At 35.6% G+C, this 22,364-nt stretch overlaps 1 non-coding gene across 1 annotated transcript; it reads right to left on the bottom strand.

Annotated features, from left to right (window-relative positions):
• Window positions 1–18,609: 18,609 nt before the first annotated feature.
• On the bottom strand, window positions 18,610–18,717 carry LOC126033110 (U6 spliceosomal RNA). The gene has a single exon (XR_007504264.1). It is a non-coding gene; the product is annotated as a U6 spliceosomal RNA (small nuclear RNA).
• Between the last annotated feature and the right edge of the window lie 3,647 nt (window positions 18,718–22,364).

Here is a 22,364-nt window from a genome sequence, read left to right as displayed (position 1 = left end):
ACATGTGGTAAGGTTAAGGCGTTCAACCATAATGTTTTGAAATGTTTCCATTGGAGTCAATAATTTCCCATAATAATCTTTACCTGTATTCCTGTATAAGATCACTAGTAAATTATTATGGGCCTTTGTAGTAAAACGATAATTACATACCTGTTCTCTCTATGCTGCTGTTTCTGCAATTGCTGGTTTCTTTATGATATAATGTGTAGTCGAGCTTCGTGTTGTTTCTCTTCCCTTTGTTTTGGGCTCTACTTCCCAGTATATGGTGATTATTACAGTGTTTGAGGTTTTTATCCTGTTACACCCTGTTATTTAATCGTGGGGTTTTGGTTATATATCTGGTGCCTATTCTAGGTACTTCAGAATAGTGCTATCATTCTGTGTTTATCTTTCGTCTTCTGGCTTGCTTCATTTAACATAATATGTTCTAGGTCCATCCACATTGCTGAACAATCTGTGATCGTATTATTTCTGACTGCCATGTAGTATTCCATTGTGTATAGATACCACATCTTAATGATCCACTCATCTGTTGTTGGACATCGAGATTGGTTCCAAGACTTGGTTATTATACTAAGTGTTGCAATAAATAGTGGGTGCACATATACTTTGGGATGAATGTCCTTCCAGCTTGGAGGTAGTTACCAAGAAGAGCAATTGCTGGATCAAATGGCAGCTCAATTCTGAGTTCTTTGAGCACTCTCCAGACTGTTCTACATAGGTGTTGGACTAGGGGGCATTCCCACCAGCAGTGGATGAGAGTGCCTTTCATACCACAACCCCACCATCAGAGATTGTTTCCATTATTTTTGATGTGAGCCATCCTCACTGGTGTAAGGTGGTACCTCATTGTTATCTTGATTTAGATTTCCCTAATGATGAGTGAAGGTGAGCATGTTTTCATATGTTTGTTGGCCATCCTTCTGTATTCCTCAGAGAAGTTTCTATTCATTTCATATCCCCACTTTTTATGGATTTATTTGGTTTTGGGGGACTCAGCTTTCTGACTGCTTTGCATATTCTAGATATCAGCCCTTTACTTTAACTGACATGTTGAGTGCAAAGATTTTTTTTTCTTATTCAGTTAACTGTCTTCTTGTGTTAAGTAAGGGTTTCTTTTGCCATGCAGAAGCTTTTTAGTTTGATGTAGTCACATTTATTTATATTTGATGCTAATGTTCTTGCCATTGGTGCTCCATCCTTGAAGAGCTTTTTGATATATAGATCTTGGAGTGTTCTGCCTATTTTAGTCTCAATAAACTTTATAAATTTGGGTCTGATTTCAAGGTCTTTGATCCATTTTGAGTTGACTTTTGCATAAGGAGTAAAGTATGGGTCAATTTTCAATTTCTTTTTTTTTTTTTTTTTTGGTTTTTGGGCCACACCCATTTGACGCTCAGGGGTTACTCCTGGCTATGCGCTCAGAAATCGCCCCTGGCTTGGGGGGACCATATGGGACGCCGGGGGATCGAACCGCGGTCCGTCCTACGCTAGCGCTTGCAAGGCAGACACCTTACCTCTAGCGCCACCTTCCCTGCCCCAATTTTCAATTTCTTACATGTGGTTTTCCAGTTGTACCAACACCATTTGTTGAAATGACTTTCTATGTTTCATTTCAAGTTCTTGGCTCTTTTGTCAAATATTAGTTGGCTGTATGTCTGGGGGTTTATGTCTGGGAATTCATTTCGGACGCATTGGTCTGAGGTCCTGTTTTTGTTCCAGTACCATGTTGTTTTGATCACTACGGCTTTATAGTATAGTTGCAGGGTAGGTAAAGAGATGCTACCCAGCTTCTTGTTTTTTAACATGTGTTTGGCTATCCTGGGTCTTTTGTGGTTCCAGATGAATTTTGTGATTGATAGCTCTAATTCTTTAAAGAATGATGTCTGAATTTGGATAGGGATTGCATTAAATCTATATAGTAGTTTGGGTAGGATAGTCATTTTGACTATGTTGATTTTACCTACCCATGAGCATGGGATGTTCTTCCATTTTTTTAGATCCTCTTCAATTTCTTTCTGAAGTGTTTTGAAGTTTCGCTGATATAGGTCTTTCACTTCCCTTGTAAGATTGATTCCTAGGTATCTAATATTTTTGATACTATTTTAAATGGAATTGTATTTTTAATCTCTCTCTCTTCAGCTTAGTTATTTGTATAGAGAAATGCTACTGTCTTTTGTGTGACTTTGTAGCCAGCGACTTTGCTGTATTAGTTAATTGTTTCTAGGAGTTTTACTGTGAATTCTTTAGGATTTTCAATGTATATCATCATATCGTCTGCAAAAAGAGATAGTTTGAGTTTCTCTTTCCCGATTTGGATTTCTTTGATTCCTTTCTCTTGCCAGATTGCTATTGCTAGGACTTCTAAGATTATATTGAATAAGAGTAGACAGCCTTGCCTAGTTCCTGACCTTAATGGAAATGCTTCTAGTTTTTTGCCATTAAGGATAATGTTGGCTGTGGGCTTTTCATAGATAGCTGTAACTAACTTGAGGAAGGTTCCTTCTAACCCTATTTTACTGAGTGTCTTCAACATTGAAAGGGTGTTGGATTTTGTCAAATGCCTTCTCTGCATCAATTGATATGATCATGTGGTTTTTGTCTTTCTTGTTGTTGATGTGATGTATGATGTTGATTGATTTGCATATGTTGAACCAACTTTGCATTCTTAGGATAAAACCCACTTGGTCATGGTGTATGATCTTTTTGATGAAGTGCTGGATTCCGTTTGCTAAGATTTTGTTGAGTATCTTTGCATCTATGTTCATTAGTGAAATTGGTCTGTAGTTTTTTTCTTGGTGGTATCTTTGCCATTTTTGGGAATGAGTGTGATATTAGCCTCATAAAAGGAGTTGGGGAGAATTCCTGTTTTGTCGATGGTTTGGAAGAGCCTGTGGAAAAGTGGTAGTAAGTCTTCTCAGAATGTTTGATAGAATTCACCTGTAAATCCATCTGGGCCTGGACTTTTATTCTTAGGGAGTTTCTTAATTACATCTTTAGTTTCCTCTGTAGTGATTGGTCTGTTTAGGCTTTTTAGGTCTTCCTTTTCTAGTCTCGGAAGATGGTATTTTTCCAGGAATCTGTCGATTTCTACTGGGTTTTCTAGCCTGAGTATAGTTGTTCATAATATGATCTCAGGATATGTTGTATTTTTTTGGGTTCTATTGTAATCTCTCCACTTTCATTTGTGATCCTACTGATTTGGGTGTTTTCCCTCTTTATTTTGGTGAGTTTTGCCAGTGGTTTGTCTATCTTGTTTATTTTTTTGAAAAACCAACTCCTGGTCTCATTGATTTTTTTTTATTGTTTTCTTAGTTTCTATGTTGCTTATTTCTGCTCTGGTTTTTGTTATTTCTTGCCTTCTGGTTGTAATTGGATTTCTTTGATGCTGTTGTTCCAATTCCTTGAGATGATCCTTTAAACAGTTGATTTTGTCATTTTCCTCTTTCTTGATATAGGCCTATATTGCTATGAGCTTCCCTCTATTTAGTACTTTTGCTGTGTCGCACGAATTTTGACCAAGTTGTCTCTTCATTATCGTTTGTCTCAAGGAATCTTTTTATTACTTCCTTGAGTTGCTCTTTGATCCAGCTTTTACTGAGCAGCATGTTGTTTAATCTCCAGGTATTAGTTTTTCTCATTGCTTCTTCTTGCAGTCAATTTTGACCTCTGTTGCATAGTGATCTGATAGGGTGCTTCTAATGATCCTTACACTTGTGGTCTTATATTGGTTAGATTTGTATCCTAATACATGGTCTATTCTGAAGAAGGTTCCATGAGGGCTTGAGAAGAATGTGTATTTTGTTTTCTGGGAGTGGAGGGCCCTATATAAGTCTATTAACCCTAGATCTTCTGATTTTTCATTTAGGGCTCTTATTTCTTTGCTATTTTTCTGTTTGGTGGATCTGTCCAGTGGTGAAGGTGGAGAATTAAGGTCTCCTACTATTATCACATTTCCCTTCATGTGTTTCTCCAGGTTAGTGAGCAAATGCCTCACATATTTTGTTGACTCTACATTAGGTGCATACATTTTGATCAGGGTTAGTACCTCTTGATCTAGTGTACCCCTGTTTAGTATGTAATGACCTTCTTTGTCTCTGATTCACTTTCTTGAGGTTGAATGGAATTTGGTCTGATATAAGAATGGCTGTCCCTGCTCTTCTTTTGTTTTCCATTGGCCTGAAAAACTGATTTCCATCCTTTTACTCTAAGCCTATGCCTGTCCTGTACTTGTAAGTGTGTTTCTTGCAGGCAGCAGAAGTCCGTTTTATGTCTTCTAATTCAGTTCTCTACTATGTGTCTTTTAATGGGAAAGTTTAGTCCGTTAACATATAGGGAGGTTATCGACAGAGAGGGCTGTTGTGCAGTTGTGTTCTGTAGGGAGGTTGTTGTTACTATTGGGGGTTTGGATTGTGTAGTTCATCTCTGAATAGATCATTTAGAATCAGTTTTGTTTGCACAAATAATGCAAGATAGTTTTGGTTTGAGAATGTTTTTAGGCTACCATCTGATATGAATGAGATTTTTTTCTGGGTATTGTATCCTAGGCTGGAAATTTCTTTCATTCAGTCATTTAAATATTTCATTCCACTGTCTTCTTGCTTGAATTGTTTCAAATGGGAGATCTGGTTTGATTCTTATGTCCCATCCTTTGTATTTGAGGTTTCTTTTCCCCTTATTTCTTTAAGGAGTTTATCTTTCTCTCACTTTTTGGATTATTATATGTCTTGGTGTTGGTTTGTTAGGGTCTATTTTATTAGGGACTCTTTTCACTTCCTGGATTTGCATGGAGTCTTCTTTCCAAAGGGTGGGAAAGTTTTCTGCTATCATTTCCCTAACCACTTGTTCTTCCCCTTTTCCTGTTTTCTCCCCTTCTGGTATACCTACAATTCTTAGATTATTTCTTTTGTCTTTGTTCATTAAGTACTGAACTTTTTCTTCCAGTGCCTTGCCTCTTAATTCCTTGTTGGTTTCCTGGTCATTTTTGGTTTGCACTTTTCCTTCAAGTACTACTATGTGCTTCTCCATCTCTGTGATTCTGCTCGTCTGGTTTTTTTAATGGTGTCTGTTAGTTCCTTTAATTGCTTTTGTATGGAGTCTCTCATATTCTGTATCAGATCTTCTTTAATTTGGCTAATTTGTTTCTCCATGGATTTCTTGTATTCAGTGGCTAGCGATTCTCTCGTAACAGGGCTTGCATTTTCTTTCTTATGGCTGCTTTTAAATCTTCATCTCTTGGATCTGTGTGTTTTGGTGGACTTGGGAACTTAGTAGGAGTTCTCTTTGTATCTCCAGCTGTTAGGGTCCTTCTCACTCTACCCATGTTTTTATGCATTTATTGGTGTGGCTTGGAGAGCAGTGCCTTCCAATTTCGGCCTGTTTTTGCTCCCTGTGGTGTGGGGCTGGGTCCCTTCTCTAGATTGCAGCTCTGGGTGGGACTGTTTGGTGGGCTAGCTGAGGTTTGGCCTCTAGAGTGCCCTCTAGCAGAGCCTGATTAGTTGCTGCCTCCTCTTGTTGCCAGCCAGTGCAGTACCCCACCTGGCCACAATGGTGGAGGGCGCTGTTGAGCCTGGCTCCTTTGTCCTCCTCTCCTATGTGGAAGTCAGCGGAACTCCGCCCCCTCTAGGCCTCTGCAGGAAGCCCCTGCCACCTGTAGTTTCTATCCCGTCCCAGGGGCGCAGAGATAGGTGGGGCAGGGGCATGATCGGGGGAGGGGTGGAGACGGGGTACTGTATTACAGTTTCTTTAGCCTTTCATCTGTTGAAGGGCATCTTGGTTATTTCCAGAGTTTGGCTACAATGAATATAGGTGTGAGGAAGGAATTTTTGAATTTTATTTTTGTATTCCTAGGGTATATTCCTAGGAGTGGTAGAGCTGGATCCTATGGGAGCTCAATTTCCAGTTTTTTGAGGAACCTCCATATTGTTTTCCATAAAGGCTGGACTAAATGTCATTCCACCATCAGGGAATAAGAGTTCCTTTCTCTCCACATCTCTGCCAGCACTGATTGTTCTCATTCTTTGTGATATGCACCAGTCTCTATGGTGTGAGATGGTACCTCATATTTGTTTTGATTTGCAACTCCCTGATGATTAGAGATGTGGAGCCTTTTTTCATGTGCCTTTTGGCCATTTGTATTTTTTTTTTTGAAGAAGTGTCTATTCATTTCTTCTCCCCATTTTTTTTGATGGTGTTAGATATTTTTTCTTGTAAAGTTTTGTCAGTGACTTGTATGTTTTGAATATTAACCCTTTATCTGATGGGTATTGAATGAATAATTTCTCCCATTTAGTGGGTGGATCTTTTATCCTAGGCTCTATTTCTTTTGTGGTGCAGAAACTTCCCAGCTTAATATACTACTTTTTGTTTATCTCTGCTTCCACTTTGTGAAGAATTCTTTTTCCTTCTTAAAGATGACTTTAGTCTCAATGTCATGATGTGTTTTACCTATCTGTTGTTCTACAAACCTTATGGTTTCAGGCCAGATATCAAGATGTTTAATCTATTTAGATTTTACCTTTGTGAATGATGTTAGCTGGGGGTCTGAGTTTTCTTTTTTGCCAATGTTTAACCAATTGTGCCAACATCACTTGTTAGAGGCTTTCCTTTCTCCACTTTGGATTTCTTGCCTCTTTATCAAAAATCAATTGATTGTATGTCTGGGGAACATTATCTAAATACTCAACTCTATTCCACTGATCTGAAGGTCTGTTGTTATTCCAATACTGTGCTATTTTAATAATTATTCCTTTGTATTACAATTTAAAATTCAGAAAAGTAATGCCTTCTATATTCCTTTTCCCATGGATTAGTTTAGCTATTCGTGGGTGTCTATTGTTGCAAATTGTTCAGGAGTGTTTGATCCACTTATTTGAAGATTGTCATGGGTATCTTTAAAGGAATTGCATTAAATCTGTACAATGCTTTGGGAAGTGTTACTATTTTAATGATGTTAATCCTGCCAATCCATGAGCAGGGTATGTGTCTCCATTTTCTCGTGTTCTCTTTTATTTTTGAAGCAGTGTTTTGTAGTTTTTTTTTGTTTTGGTAGTTTTGTTTTGTAGTTTCTCTTTTTAAAGAGGTCCTTCACCTCTTTAGTTAGTTGACTCCAAGATATTTGAGTTTGTGGGGCACTAATGTAAATGGGATTGTTTTTAATGTTCATTTCCTCTCTATCATTATTGATATTCAAGAAGGACATTATTATGTGTCAATTTTGTAGCCTGCCACTTTGAGATAAAATACATTGTTTATTAAAGCTTTTTGCTAGAGTATTTAGGGTTTTCTCAATATAGTATAATGTCATCTGCAAACAGTGAGAGCTTGAATTTTTTCTTTTCCTATCTGGATGCCCTTGGTATCTTTTTCTTGCCTAAGTGCCATAGTAACTACTTCCAGTACCTTGTCAAATAGGAATGGTGAGAGAGAGGGCAGCTTTGTCTTGTACCAGATTTTAGAGGAAAGGCTTTTAGTTTTTCTTTATTTGCCAGTATCTTGTGATACATGGCCTTGACTATATTGAGAAAAATTCCTTTCATTCCCATCTTGATGAGAGTTTATTTATTTTTTTATCAAGAATGGGTGTTGGACCTTATCAAATGCTTCCTCTGCATCTATTAATATGATATATGGTTTTTATTATTCTTGTTGATATATTGTATTATGTTGATTGATTTATGGATATTAAACCATCCTTGCATTCCTCGGATGAATCCTACTTGATCATGGTGAATAATCTTCTTGATGAGGCATTGGATCCTATTTGCCAGAATTTTGTTGAAGACATTTGCATTTGTATTCATCAGGAATATTGGTCTGTAATTTTCTTTTTTGGCAGCATCTCAGTCTGATTTTGGTAGAAAGGTGATGTTGACTTCATAAAAACTATTTGGAGTGTTCCCATTTTTTCAATTTTATGAAAAAGCCTGAAAAGTATTAGTACTATTTCCTCTTGAAAGATTTTAAAGAATTCATTAATAAAACATCTGAACCTGGGCTTTTGTTTATGGAAAGACATTTGATTACCATTTTTATTTCCTCAGTAGTGATGGGATGTTTAGATATGCTACATTATCCTAATTTAATCATGGAATGTTATAAGAATCCAAGAATTTATCCATTTCTTTCAGGTTTTCATGTTTTGTAGCATAGAGTTTCTCAAAGTAGTCTCTGATTACACTTTGAATCTCTGCAATATCTGTAATCATTTTTTCTTTTCATTTCTAATCTGGTTTATCAAGTTTCTCTCTCTTTATGAGTTTTGCTAGTGGCTTATTAATATTGTTTATTTTTCAAATAACAAAGTTTTGCTTTCATTGATTTTTTTGGATTGATTTTTGGATTTTCACTTCATTGATTTCTGCTCTTTGTTATTTTCTTCTCTCTACCTATTTTTGGCTCCTTTTGTTGATTATTTTTTAATTTTATAAGCTGTGTTATTAAGCTATTCAGGTAGGAACCCTTTTCCTTCCTGATGTGTGCTTGCGAATCTATAAATTTTCCTCTCAGTACTGCTTTCTCTGTGTCCCACAATTCTGATAATTTGTGTCTTCATTTTCATTTTTTCCAGGAATGATTTGATTTTCTCTTTGATTTTTCTCTTGGACGGTTGTTCTGTAGTAAACTGTTTAATTTCCAGGTGTTAAAGTTTTTCTTTTCTGTTCCTTATATTTCACATCTCATTTCAGAGCTGTGTGATCAGCAAAGATAGTCTGCACAATTTCTATCCTCTTGATTTTATGGAGGTATATTTTATGGGCCAGACATTGGAGAAGAATATATATTCAAGTTTCTGGGGGATATAGTACCCTATATATAGCTACTAGGCCACTTTCTTCCATTTTTCTTTTCAGGGCTTGTACATTTTTTGTTGTATTTCAGTCTGGTTGACCTATCTAGTGGTCTCAGGACAGTGTTGATGTCTCCCACAATTATTGTGTTACTGTTGATATCTTCTTTTAAATTAGTCAATACTTGTATTCAATATTTTGCTAGTCTGTCATTGGGTGCGTGTATGTTTAGTAATGCAATTATATTCCTGTTTCACATATTCCTTGATTAGTATGAAATTCCCATCTTTGTCCCTTATGACTTTTGTGAGTCTAAAACTTGTGTCATCTGATATTAATATGGCCACTCCAGCTTCTCTAAGGTTGTTTTTTGCTTAGATGGTTTTTCTCCAGCCTTTGATTTTGAATGTATGTTTGTTCTGACTATTCAGGTGTTTTTCATGTAGGCAGCAGAAGATTGGGTTCAGGGGTTTTTTTTTTGGGGGGGGGTGTTTGGTCACACCTGGCAGCACTCAGGGGTTACTCCTGGCTCTATGCTCAGAAATCGCTCTTGGTAGGCTCGAGGAACATATGGGATGCCAGGATTTGAACCACCATCCTTCTGCAAGCAAGGCAAATGTCCTACCTCCATGCTATATTTCCGGCTCTGGGTTCAGCTTTTTGATCCATTAAGCTATTCTATGTCTCTTAACAGGTGAATTATGTCCACTGACTTTGAGAGGGATAATTGTCATGGGATTTAGTGCCATTTTTGTATAGAAATTTGCTGTGTCTGCTTGTCAGTCTTGTCTTAAAGGAGATTATTTTCGTTTTTCTTTTTAAGGCTGGTTTTGAAACTGTAAAGTTTCTGTGCTATTATTTATTTGTGAAGGTATGTATACTTCATTAAAACCTGAAAGTGAATCTGGCTTGGTGCAGTATTCTAGGGAAACATTCATTTCATTGAGTTTTGTCACTATATCCCACCACTTCCTTCTAGCCTTGAGGGTTTCTTGTAAAAGGTCTGATGTAAATCTTAAGGATGCTCCTTTTAATGTAATTTCTATTTTTGAACTTGTTGTTTTCAGTATTCCATCTTTATCTTAGTGATTCGTCATTGTGTCTAGGATGTGTCTTGGGGTGCTTTCCTTCAGGTCTCTTCTTTTTTTATTCTTATTTTATTTTATTTTATTTTATTTTAGGTTTTTGGATCACACCCGTCAGTGCTCAGTGGTCACTCCTTGTTCCACGCTCAGAAATCGCCCCTGGCAGGCTCAGGGGACCATATAGCATGCCGGGATTTGAACCACCATCCTTCTGCATGAAAGGCAAATGCCTTACCCCCAAGCTATCTCTCTGGCTCCTCTTCAGGTCTCTTCTAACTGGTACTCTTTGGGCATGCAGGATTTGGTAGTATAACAGTCCTTATCTTTGGAAGGTTCTCTGCAATGATGTCCTTGACTGTTGATACTTCTTGGGGATTTTCTTCCTGGGTTTCTGGGACTCCAATGTTTCTTATGCTGTTTCTGTTGAGTTTATTGAAGACTTCTATTTTCATCTGTTTACATTCTTTGAGTAATTTTTCTATCGTCTGATCATTTGCTTTAAGGCTCTTTTACAATTCCAATCTCTTCTGTTGTATGAAGATGTTATGCATCTCATCTTCCAACTCACTGATTCTATCCTCATCTGCTGTTACTCTGTTAAAGAGACTTTCCATAGAGTTTTTCATTTCATCTACAGAGTTTTTCAAACCTGTTATTTTAGTTTGGAATTTTCTGATTTATATCTCATATCCTCATTATTCTTATTTGTGTTCCATTTAACTTGATCTATGCTTTCTTTGACTTCCATGAACATACTTCATATTTCTTCTCTAAACTCCCTATCTGAGAGACTAACTAGGTGGTTGGACATTTTTTGGGTCATCAGAGCTTCCATCTTTATTCTCTATGCCTTCTGTTGGCCTGAATTTTTTTTCCCATTTTCAAGTTTGTAGTGTGGACTTTTCTACGTGTTATGGTGGTGTTCATTAGCTAGAAGGTGCACGCAGCTGCAAAAGCTCCACTGGCTTCACTATTTGTAAAGATAGCTCACCTCTAAAGAAGAAGAACCTTCAGGGAATGATGGGCAGAAAGCATCTAATCCCAGGCCACAGGATAATAGTCCAGGAGGTTAGTCAGTCCACAAGGTCTAGTCTAGGCAGTTGGCGGAGGGGGCGGGGCTTTTCTGCACCTGGCTGGAAATCCGACATTGTAGTCAGCATGGTTGGGCTGTCTTTGGAGGGGGACAGGGCATTGCCGGACCTGAAGGGATGGCTTGTATTATCAGTGCTGTTGGAGGAGGCCGAGGCTTTTGCTTTCTTAGAGTCACATTGTAGTTGGTCAAGAAAAAGAGTGTTTAAGTAAATACATGAGATAATTTCATGAAATAACAAATACTATGAGGATAAGAAAGTAAGAAGAAATTACTCAACATGATTAAGTGGCTTTTGGATTCAGTGCATCAGGGGATAGAACTCAGTTTGAAGGCATATTTATATTAGGGCATAATAACAAAAAGAAGTCAGCAATAGGCAGTTCAAAGACCCTAACTGGGAAATGAATCCACATATTCTATTTCTGTATAGAAGGAACAGAAACGAGGTCAATGTGACTGAAGCTCAGTGGTCTAGGATAAGAATAAAGCTAAACCAATTTACTTTGTGCATCCATTTGTCTTTCTTTTTATAAATCATTGTTTTATTTTATTAAATTGATGTATTTTTCTTAATATTGGAACAAAAATATTTCCTCATAATGCAAGGACATATGGAACTTTCCACTGTGTATTGTGACATCCTTAACACGATATAAAATTCAATACAATTTATATGTCAGAGAAATGGAGGCAATTATTTTTGGATTATTAAAAAGGTGGGACCACATTGTCCTTATAAGCTTGAAGAAATTATAGAGAGGAATAATTTTCTTATTTCAGTACCACGTTTTAAGTGAATATTTTTCAATGGTTAGTGCCAGAGATAGAAAGGGATGAGAATAAGGCACAAACGTATAGTATTCTTGCCCCACTGGCATGCAAATCACTTAGTAGTCTTGCACAGTGCTAAATCTTTTAAGGCCAGGGCATCCTCAAGCAAATAATTTTCTGATTAGTTTGTTCTAATAGCCCTTTACTGATTCAGATGTCTAAATGCAGATATATCATAAATTATTTAAAAATAAATGCCAATTTGCAACAGTGAAAAGGAATCTAAAAGAAAACCATTCCTACATATGTGTTCTTTTTTATGTTTTTTTTTGGGGGGGGGTCACATCCGGCAGTGCTCAGGGGTTTCTCCTGGTTCTATGCTCAGAAATCGCCCCTGGCAGGTACAGGATACCATATGGGATGCCGGGATTCGAACCATCGTCCTTCAGCATGAAAATCAAAAGCCTTACCTTCATGCTATCTCTCAGGACCCTTACGTTTTTCTTTGTTTGTTTGTTTTGGGGTCACATACAGTGGCACTTGGGGGATACTCCTGGCTCTGCAATCAGAAATCACTCTTGGAAGGCTCCAGAGAACCAGGTCTGTCCTGGGTAGCTGTGTGCAAGGCAAATTCCCTATTGCTGTGCTATCACTTTAGCCCCTCAAAGTAAATTTTAATAGATTTCAAAGACTATAAATTGTAGAAAAGTAAGTAGTGGCTTTCAGAAAAAATTGTACTTAAAAAAAACATAGTGTTCAGTTAAAATTTTATCACAAAGCTAAAAAAGTGAGATATACTTTATAAATAAGGACTTCAAGAGACCAATGTGATAAAATGGTAAATTTGTGGTTATTACATTAAATAAAAGAACATTCAAACATGCTAGAATACAAGTAGAATTTTCAACCTTTTTTAGTACAAAAATAATATCAGTTTATTCTTTACAGACTTGCAGAAATACATGCACATTTTAAAAGGCAAAACTTTTATTTTTGATCTAGAGATTCCAACTTTTTTGCATTAGCACTGATGTTTTAGTTCTACTTAAATGAGACTTGTTTAACAATAAATATCTTCTTTGCTTTTCAGATGATGTGCAAATCCATGGGCCAGGTAACTCTGGATGACAGCTTAGACTATGTTATGTTTTGTGTGTGTGTGTATGTGTGTGTGTATGCTATGTGTGTGTAGAGGGAGTTGATAATTCTCTTTTGACTCACTTTTTGCATTCAGCCAAAGAAAGACACTTATAGCTATTTATAGTGTAATTTTAATGCCTTCCATAAACACCTGTTCTTTTTTTTCTAAAAAGCACATTCAATATTTCTATCTGCTAAATTTGTTTACAAAATTTGTCATCTAGAATAAGTGATCTAAGTTAAAAAATGTTTTAGTGTTATTTTTCTTGTTTTTTCTTTTTCCCCAGACATAATTTTTATAGAAGTAACTGGAGCTGAAAAACTAGAGAAACAATATTGGGCTTAAACAGTGACTTAAAAGAGGATGCTTGTTTCAGAATAAAACAAAACAGGTTTTATTCCATTAGAAGGCTTATTCAGTAGAAAGCTTGCCACTAAGAGCTGGGGAATGCAGCTAGGGCAGAGAAGAGATTACAATGGCAATGATAGATGGAAATGTTCACTCTGGAGAAGAATTGGGTGCTGAAAAGATAAAAAGATATGCATAATATCTCTTTAGTAACAGTATTGCAAATCATAGTGTCTAAAAAAAAGTAGTGTGAGGGAGAATAGATATGTCTGCTACAGAGCAGTAAGGGGAGAGGGCAGAGGGAAATTGAGGATATTGGTGGTAGGTAGTGTACAATAGTGAAAAGTGTTTTACACTATATGACTGACAATTATGAACACCTTTGTAATTGTGACAAAAACAGCTCTATTATGAATTTTTGTATTATAAAATTTTGTATATTAAACCACGGTACTTAAATGAAATACTTACTTTAAATTTAAAAGAAAACAATAATGCTTAAGAAGTTTAGAAAATTTACAGAAAGAACATTAAAAAATGATCCAGTCACCTTCTAACCTTGGTTGGGTGTTAAGTAAGGTTAAAGTTAAATAAATTAAATACATGTGAAGAGAAAACATCTGTGATGACAACAAGCCTAGCATTGTGAGAGAAACAAAGACAACAAGCTTTTTAGTATTGTTTGTTGATATTGTTCATTCTTTGACTCATGTTACTGTAAAATTTCAAAAATTCTCAAAAAGCATAATTTTCTTGACTAGTTATTTAAATAATGTGGTTATTAGCAGCCAATTGTATATTGAACAAGCTATTTATATTCATTTTTCTAGTTTAGTAAGTTTTTATGACTAATTTTATAAAACACTTCCTTAGTTCTTGAACTTATGAAAAATATATGCATACATATTAAGTAAATAATCTAAATATGTATTAAATAAAAGTAAAAAGAATCCTGCTTTTCTATGCGATGGTATATTTAAATTAGAAATTGATACACTTAAAAATAACCTATCTTTGCTGCTATGAACATGAGGAAACAGGGCTCTGTCAGAAAAATACTAATTGTCAAAACTTAGTTGATTCTAAAATTGACTCTACTTTTTTCAAAAGTTTTTCAGCTGATTTTAGCATCAAAATAGAACATGGGAAAAGTGACCTTCAACAATATACTTGCTCACCTTTTCTTGGAATTTGCTAAACTGAAAAAATTTGATATCTACACTGAATAAAAATTTAGAGAATTTGAATAAAATAAAAGAGAAGTCTTTGGTTTTTACTCAGTTCCCTTAATCTTTCTCCTAATCCAGACTTGGTTTAGGCTACACTTAATTTGTTTCCTACATATGCTTGACACAGTCTCTTCCCATTTCACCCTACTCCATATTCTCTTTGCTCTTTCTCAAGACATCTTGTTTTATATACTTCTGTAATACTTACCCAATTTGCTACTTTCATTTTTATTTTTACTTTCTCTCATCCACCCCAATAATATATAATTGTATAATGGTATAAACTAAGAAATTTCTGTACTATGAAAGAGATAGTGACCAGAAAAAAAAGACATGTCACAAATGGTGAAAAAACTAGTTGTCCACCACTCATATGACAAAGAGTTAATAGCCAAGGTATTGATCGAAAATACTTAGGAATTTATTAGGAAAAAAACCAATAACATAAAAAGGTGAAAGAAACTTCAAAACAGCATAGTAGTCCAAAGGTATATGAAAAAGTGCTCTATATCAGGGAAATGCAAATAAAAACAACAACTATCTCACACTGCCTAGACTATCACACATCACAGAGACTTTTATAAAACTGGTGTTAACATAGATGTGCTACAGCTCTACCTGGATTAGAAATAGACTTCTTGCCCTTGCTGGATAGTATTATATCATACACAAGTAGTTTTGTAGCTATTTTTCTGTCAATATTTGCAATTGTGTTTTCTATGTACAGTCTATGTATACAGTAAGCTTTACAATATGGATTCATAGAAGTACTTACTCTATGGCATTTTCACAACAAAAGTCATATAACAGAGCCTCTTTTTTATGAGTGTTTTCTACTTTATTGACACAATACTAAATTATTTTTGGAGGAATATTGATCTATTTAATGACAAATACAACACACAGAAATGCAGAATTGATCCCATATAATTGTGGTAACTTATTTTCTAAATTTTATTTTAAAGTAATCTACCAACTTGATCATAATACAAGCAACTGGTATAGGCAATAAATATTCAAATACAGATCACACCACCAGGGTGTCCAAATCCTAACTGCCACTTCACCAATGTCCCAATCTCCCATCCATCACCACAGCCTGCCTCCATGTAGACACAAACAAACTTACTTTATATTGCTTGTTACAACTAAAAGCAATTAGAACTATAAAAATTTGGATTAAGAAAAGTAAATTTAAAGTGTCTGTTATATCTCTCCATGGGTTATTAAAGTCAATATCTAAAGCTATACTGGGCTGTGTTTGGTACTAGTTGAGCTTTCTATGTTACTGTTTAGGCAAGTTGAGGTTGCTATTTTACTATGTAACTTTCCCATCATTTCCTATGATACTACTTGGCTGTCACTGCTATTAAATTTCAAGGTATCCAGAATTTTTAGATCTGAAACAAATGTGGAGACCTGGCAATTTGATGAGATTAAGTTGTGAAGCTGAACTCTTTCTTCTGAAAGGTATAGTAGGTAGCACTGGACTTTTGTAGATCATGCAGAAAGGGGAATTTGCCACCTAACTCTGAGAATTTCATTATCAGTCAGGGTGAGACCACCTGGGCCATATTGGCAGCCATTAGTTTTTTTGGATCTTGATAAAGAGTGGGGCTATTTTTTTGTTGGGGGAGATGTCAGCAGTGTTAACAGAATGTTTTTTTGGTACAAAAAATAACATATTCCCTTTGTTAAACAATATCTTATATATACATACATACATACACATATATATGCCACATATCCTTCAAACTTTTATTCACTGTGGACATATAGGTTGTTTGTAAAACTTGACTTTTTGTATGCAGTAATGAGAGAGCAAAAATAAAAATAACAGAGGAAACAAAAAAGGAAGTATATTTTATATATTTTTACTCATCTTTCCATCCCAATTCCTGAACACTTCCATATTGTTGTTCTATAATGTTCTTAAATAATACTTTGGAAAAAATAATACTCCTTGGAGCTGGAGAGATAGCATGGAGGTAGGGCATTTGCCTTGAATGCAGAAGGACAGTGGTTCAAATCCTATCCCATATGGTCCCCCAAGCCTTCCAGGAGCAATTTCTGAGCATAGAGCCAGGAGTAACCCTTGAGCGCTGCCGGGTGTGACCCAACCCCCCAAAAATAATACTTCTGAGTTTATAATATTTAAAAATAATTCTGTGTTAATTAGACAGTATCATTTTAGATTATAAAAATCCTAATCAACAAACACATGAAATTGTAATTAATATCAAGAGGTAGCTTTCTATAAAAATACAAAAAATAATGAGTTTGGAGCAAAAGTGTGCGAGAAAGAAATATTTGGAGGGTGAGTTTATAGAAAATATTTTTGGCATTGAGATTTTTTAAACTAAGACTCAAAGAGATCTATCTTTTGATGATGATGATGATGATGATGATGATGATGATGATGATGATAATGATGATGATGATGATGATGGCTACACCCAGTGATGATCAGACTTTACTCCTAGCTCTGCACTTAAGGATTGTTACTCCCAAGAACCATCTTGGGTATAGGGGATCAACAAATGGTTAACTGCATGCAAGGAAAGCACCATACCTGCTGTAACTATCTCTTCAGTTCCTCTCACATTAAAAGTAATAACATAGGGGGTGCAGAAACTTCTCAGCTTCATGTAGTCCTATCTGTTTATCTCTGCTTCCACTTGTTTGGAAAGTGCTGTTTCCTCCTTGAATATGACTCTAGTCTCAATGTCATATAGTGTTTTACCTACATGTTCTGTACTTCAAAAATAAAAAACAAAAAATAATACATGCCTCTTATTCAAAAGTTACTGTAGTCTATTACTCTGCCCAAATCAAAAGTGTTGAGTTCATTCTAATAATCTCTTCTGCTTCATAACCTTCCAATTTGATTATCAAACCCCAATCACTTGTAATAAATTTTATTTAATTTTGCAATTTCTTTTTTGTTTGTTTTTTTTTGGGCCACACCCATTTGACGCTCAGGGGTTACTCCTGGCTATGCTCTCAGAAATCGCTGCTGGCTTGGGGGGACCATATGGGACGCCGGGGGATCGAACCGCAGTCCGTCCTACGCTAGTACTTGCAAGGCAGACACTTTACCTCTAACGCTCCCTTCCTGGCCCCAATTTTGCAATTTTTTTTTATCAATTTGTTTTATATACATATACACTTAAAAAAGCTATTGAACACTCTTTGAATCTTTCATTTAATTTACATTTACTTGAGTTTATCCTCCACTCTGTAGATAATTTGATTACTAAAATAAAAATCTAATTACAATGTTTTATGACTAAAATACACCAAAAGTTTTCTGTACTAATAATTATAAAGACTTCTACTAAGAAAAAGTTCAAAACAGACTAAATAAATATGCTGCTCAATCAAACTTAGTCTCTAATCTTTGCCATTCTCTCATATAACTATCCTATCCTATCCTATCAGTAAGAAGTAAAAGGCATTAGTTATTTTAATTTAAAAATACTTTATTGGGCTGGAGAGACAGCACAGCTGTAGGGCATTTGCCTTGGAAGTGGGCTGACTCAGAACCAACAATGGTTCCAATTCCGGCATCCCATATATTTCCGCATGCCTGCCAGGAGCAATTTTTGAGCGCATAGCCAAGAGTAACCCCTGAGCGTCACTGAGTGTGGCCCCCAAATCAAAAAAAAATTAAAAAGTCTTTATTGATAATAGATCTTAACCTCCATATGCATGTTTGAATATGGAAGCAAGTTTATAAAATTGTAACAATAGAGATGAGGGGTGGAAGGACCAACTCATGATATGAAGCTCACCACAAAGAGTGGTGACTGGAGTTAGAGAAATAACTATACTAACAACTATCATGACAATGTTAATAAGTGAGAGAAATAGAATACCTGTCTCAAATACACGCAGGTGGTGGTGGAGACAGAGTTGGGGGCATTGGTGGTAGGAATGTTGCACTGGTGAAGGGGGTTGTTCTTTTTTATGACTGAAACCCAAAATACAAACATGTTTGTAATCATGGTGCTTAAAAAATATTTTAAAATAAATCTGTAACATTAATGAAAAAATTAGACTGATAGCAAACAAATTTTATTTTGATACAGTCTGAGGAAATATTTATTTTATATTAAAAGATTCAAAATTCTGACATCTAAACTTGAAATAGAGAGGAAACCTTTTTGACACGATTTTTGCATGTCATCCTTGAGCAGGGGCCATGCTAATCTTCTCTGTATTGTTCCAATTTTAGTATATGTGTTGCCGAAGCGAGCACGGCACGATTTTTAAATAATCAAAATGGCATTTCCTGAAGACAGTTTCAAAGAACTAAAATTTATGAAATATCAGTGTAGTGGATTAGCCCTTGTTTTTTCTGAGTATGACAGTGTGTATATATTTACTTTTATTACTCTGGATCTGTGTACAGGGATCGCTTCTAGTTTATGTGTTCCTGATAATAAAAATAACATGCACTTTTTTTTTTCATATCACAATTTCACCCTGTGATCTCAACCTGGTCAGCAGCTCAGTCCTCTAGCCTCAGCCAAAGACAAACCCTTCCTTCTAATCTTTGAGTCAGAAGGACCTTTAACCTTATTGTGAAGTTATTTGATGCAACAATAGCCAAATATTAGTTATCAGTGTAGTAGATTAACCCTTGTCCTTTCACTCACATAATGACAATGCGGAAGTTATTGATTACAACTCTCTAACATATTCCTTAATGTAGTTCAATATGCCTACATAAGAAATGTATTACTTAGATGATGCATAATGTTGATATTGACACATCATGTTGAAAATAATGCTATTATTTTCCAGGCTCAAAAATAATAGATCAGAAAATGAAAGACTATGATGTATTTTCCTGAACCTCCCATTATGAACTCTTTTTTATATAGTGAATTGTATAATTTATATTATCTGTAAAACTTTCTCATGAAGTTGTTTATCTTTTAAATATTCTTTTAAATTTAAATCATAATTTTCTTCCTTTATACCTATTTATTTACTACGTTAAAAAAAGTGAGCTTTGAGCAAGTAGCCTTGACTTTTCCTGAATTTCAGAAATAATATAGAATGTGAAATTTGATGAGCCAACAGAAAATCATATTCACATAAAGGACACAAATTTAAAATATAAAATAGTTTTAGGCTAAGAAAGTGTCATTTTTTTTTGAGTTCTGGGAAAATATTTTTATTGTGCTTCTTTTTTTTTTTTTCTTTTTTGGGTCACACTCGGAGGCACTCTGGAGATACTCCTGGCTCTGTGCTCAGAAATCGCTTTTGGCAGGCACTTGGAACCATATGGGATGCCGGGACTCAAATCAATGTCTGTCCTGGACTGGCTGCATGCAAGGCAAATGCCCTACCACTGTGCTATTTCTCTGACCCTTTTATTCTGTTTCTTAATAAACCATGATGTGTAATTTATTTTTATTATTTATATTTTTAAATCTTTATTTAAATAGCATGATTACAGGCATGTTCATAGTTGGGTTTCAGTCATAAACAGAATACCCCCCCTTCACCAGTGCAACATTCTCACCACCGAAGTCCCCCCACGATGTGTAATTATTATCCTTATATAGTTTTCATGTCCTGCTCTTCCCTATTGCAATTCTGGAACTAGGCATTAGTTTGAGTAAAACAAAACACACCATGCAAAGTGCTTCAGGAAATGACTTTTAATTACATTTCTTTTTTTTTTTCAGGGCAAACTAAAGTTGTTTTTTTTTTTAAGTAAGAATTCATTTAAAGGACAAAATTGATTAACATAATGAGGTAAACTAATATAACATAATATAGTGACATAACATAACATATAATATAATTGATATAATAATAATACATGTAAGTCAAAGAAAGTTTCTGATTAAAAACACAATTTTTTTTTCCATAATGGCTTACATATCTTTCACTGTAGTATTTTGGGTACATATTCACATTGAATCAGGGGAATACCCATCACCTAATATGTCCTCTTCTCAATCAAAAATCAAATATACTGAAAATAGGCAGAGTCCTGTCTAGAGGCTTCCAACCTCAGTTTGAGAGAGGATGTGAAAAAAGTAATTAAAATACCACAACAATACACACACACACAAAAAAAAATATATCGAATTAAATAACCGATAAGCACCACAACAATAAAGACAGGCACCACACAATAATCTCGGTTCTGAAATCAAATCATACTCAAGTGCAAAAAGAAAGAGAAAGACAAAACAAAATAAAATAAAATAATATTGGAGACATCAACCGTAATCTCCACACCAAAATAAAGACGTCAAAAAAATAGATCATTTATTCTCCTCTTGCTGCTTTCGTGGTATGTGGAAGACTTCTACTTTATCTTGGATGGTAAAATCAGACCTGTTTCTAGAGGTCTTAGTGGCTGTGCAGATCAGGGAATGGAGTTTATGAAGTCTTTCTTTGTGGTTCTAGCAGTTATGCTTCTTCAATGTCCTTTTTTTGTTTTTTATGTGTTCTAGGTGTTTCAGAATAGTGCTACCATTCTGTGTTTTTCTTTTGTCTTCTGACTTACTTCGTTTAACATAATATGATCTAGGTCCATCCACGTTGCTGCAAAGTCTGTGATTGTATCATTTCTAACTGCCATGTAATATTCCATTGTATATATGTACCACATCTTAATGATCCATTCATCTGTTGTTGGACATCGAGGTTGGTTCCAAGATTTGGCTATTATACTGAGTGCTGCAATAAATAGTGGGGTGCATACGTATTTTGGAATGAATGTCCTTCCATCTTGGGGATATATGCCTAGGAGAGCAATTGCTGGGTCAAATGGCAGCTCAATTCTGAGTTCTTTGAGCACTCTCCAGACTTTTCTCCATAGATGTTGGACCAAGGGACATTCCCACCAGCAATGAATTTTTATGACTTTTAATTACATTTCTTATAGTAAAACTATTAATTAAATTTATGACTTTTAATTACATTTCTTATAGTAAAACTATTCCTCTTAACTTCTGCTTTTGTATCAAAACCTACCTAGATTTTTATGAATTTTCACACTTATATGATAATACTTAGCAGGGATAGTTTGACTTTGTAGAAATGAGGCAAATACACTGGAAACATGTAAGCACTGAAGGAAGTAACAATGATTTAAATAGTGACTTATTGGGCCAGAGTAATAGCACAGAGGTAGGGTTGGATCCCGGGCATCCTCTATGGTTCCCTGAACCTGCCATGGGCGATTTCTGAATGCAGAGCCAAGAGTACCATAACCCAAAACAACAACAACAACATCATACTAGTGACTTGCAATAAAATTGCAAAAGAAATTGTAAACAGACACACACATTTCAGGGTCAAAGAGGGAACACTACAAAACAATATGCTTTCCAACTGTGTATGGAACTGAAATGGAGGCTTTTAAAATACATGAAGGGCCTGAGAATTAGTGCACGGGTTAAGAAACATGCCAAGCATGTGACTACCAGTAGTTTTTAGGGCATCATGGGTCATAGCTCTGGAGCAGTGGTCCTCCAACTATGGCCGGCGGGCCACATATTGTATTTGTATCTATTTTGTTTCTTCATTGCAAAATAAGATCTTTGCAGTGTGCATAAGAAAGTCTTGTTTTTACTATAGTCAGACCCTCCAATGGTCTGACGGACAGTTAACTGGCCCCCTGTTTAAAAAGTTGGAGGACCCCTGCAAGGCTCTGAAGTACTTCTTCCTAGTGGCCCAAGTAATCCCCAGTACCAAGGCTAAATTGCATTCTTTTTTTTTTCTTTCTTCCTTTTTCTTGCAGTCGGGCATGCGGAGAATCACTGAATGGCTCCTAGTCCTTCTGAGCATCACTTAAATCTCTTGTGGAACCTGATTTTCTTTCTTTTAAGTAGTTCCTGGACCTTTTATTTATCTACTTCTAAAATTGTATTAACT

Source organism: Suncus etruscus, chromosome 16 (assembly GCF_024139225.1).
Source record: "Suncus etruscus isolate mSunEtr1 chromosome 16, mSunEtr1.pri.cur, whole genome shotgun sequence".
In the NCBI taxonomy this organism is placed as follows: Eukaryota; Metazoa; Chordata; class Mammalia; order Eulipotyphla; family Soricidae; genus Suncus; species Suncus etruscus.
This window is presented reverse-complemented; position numbering and strand designations above follow the sequence as displayed.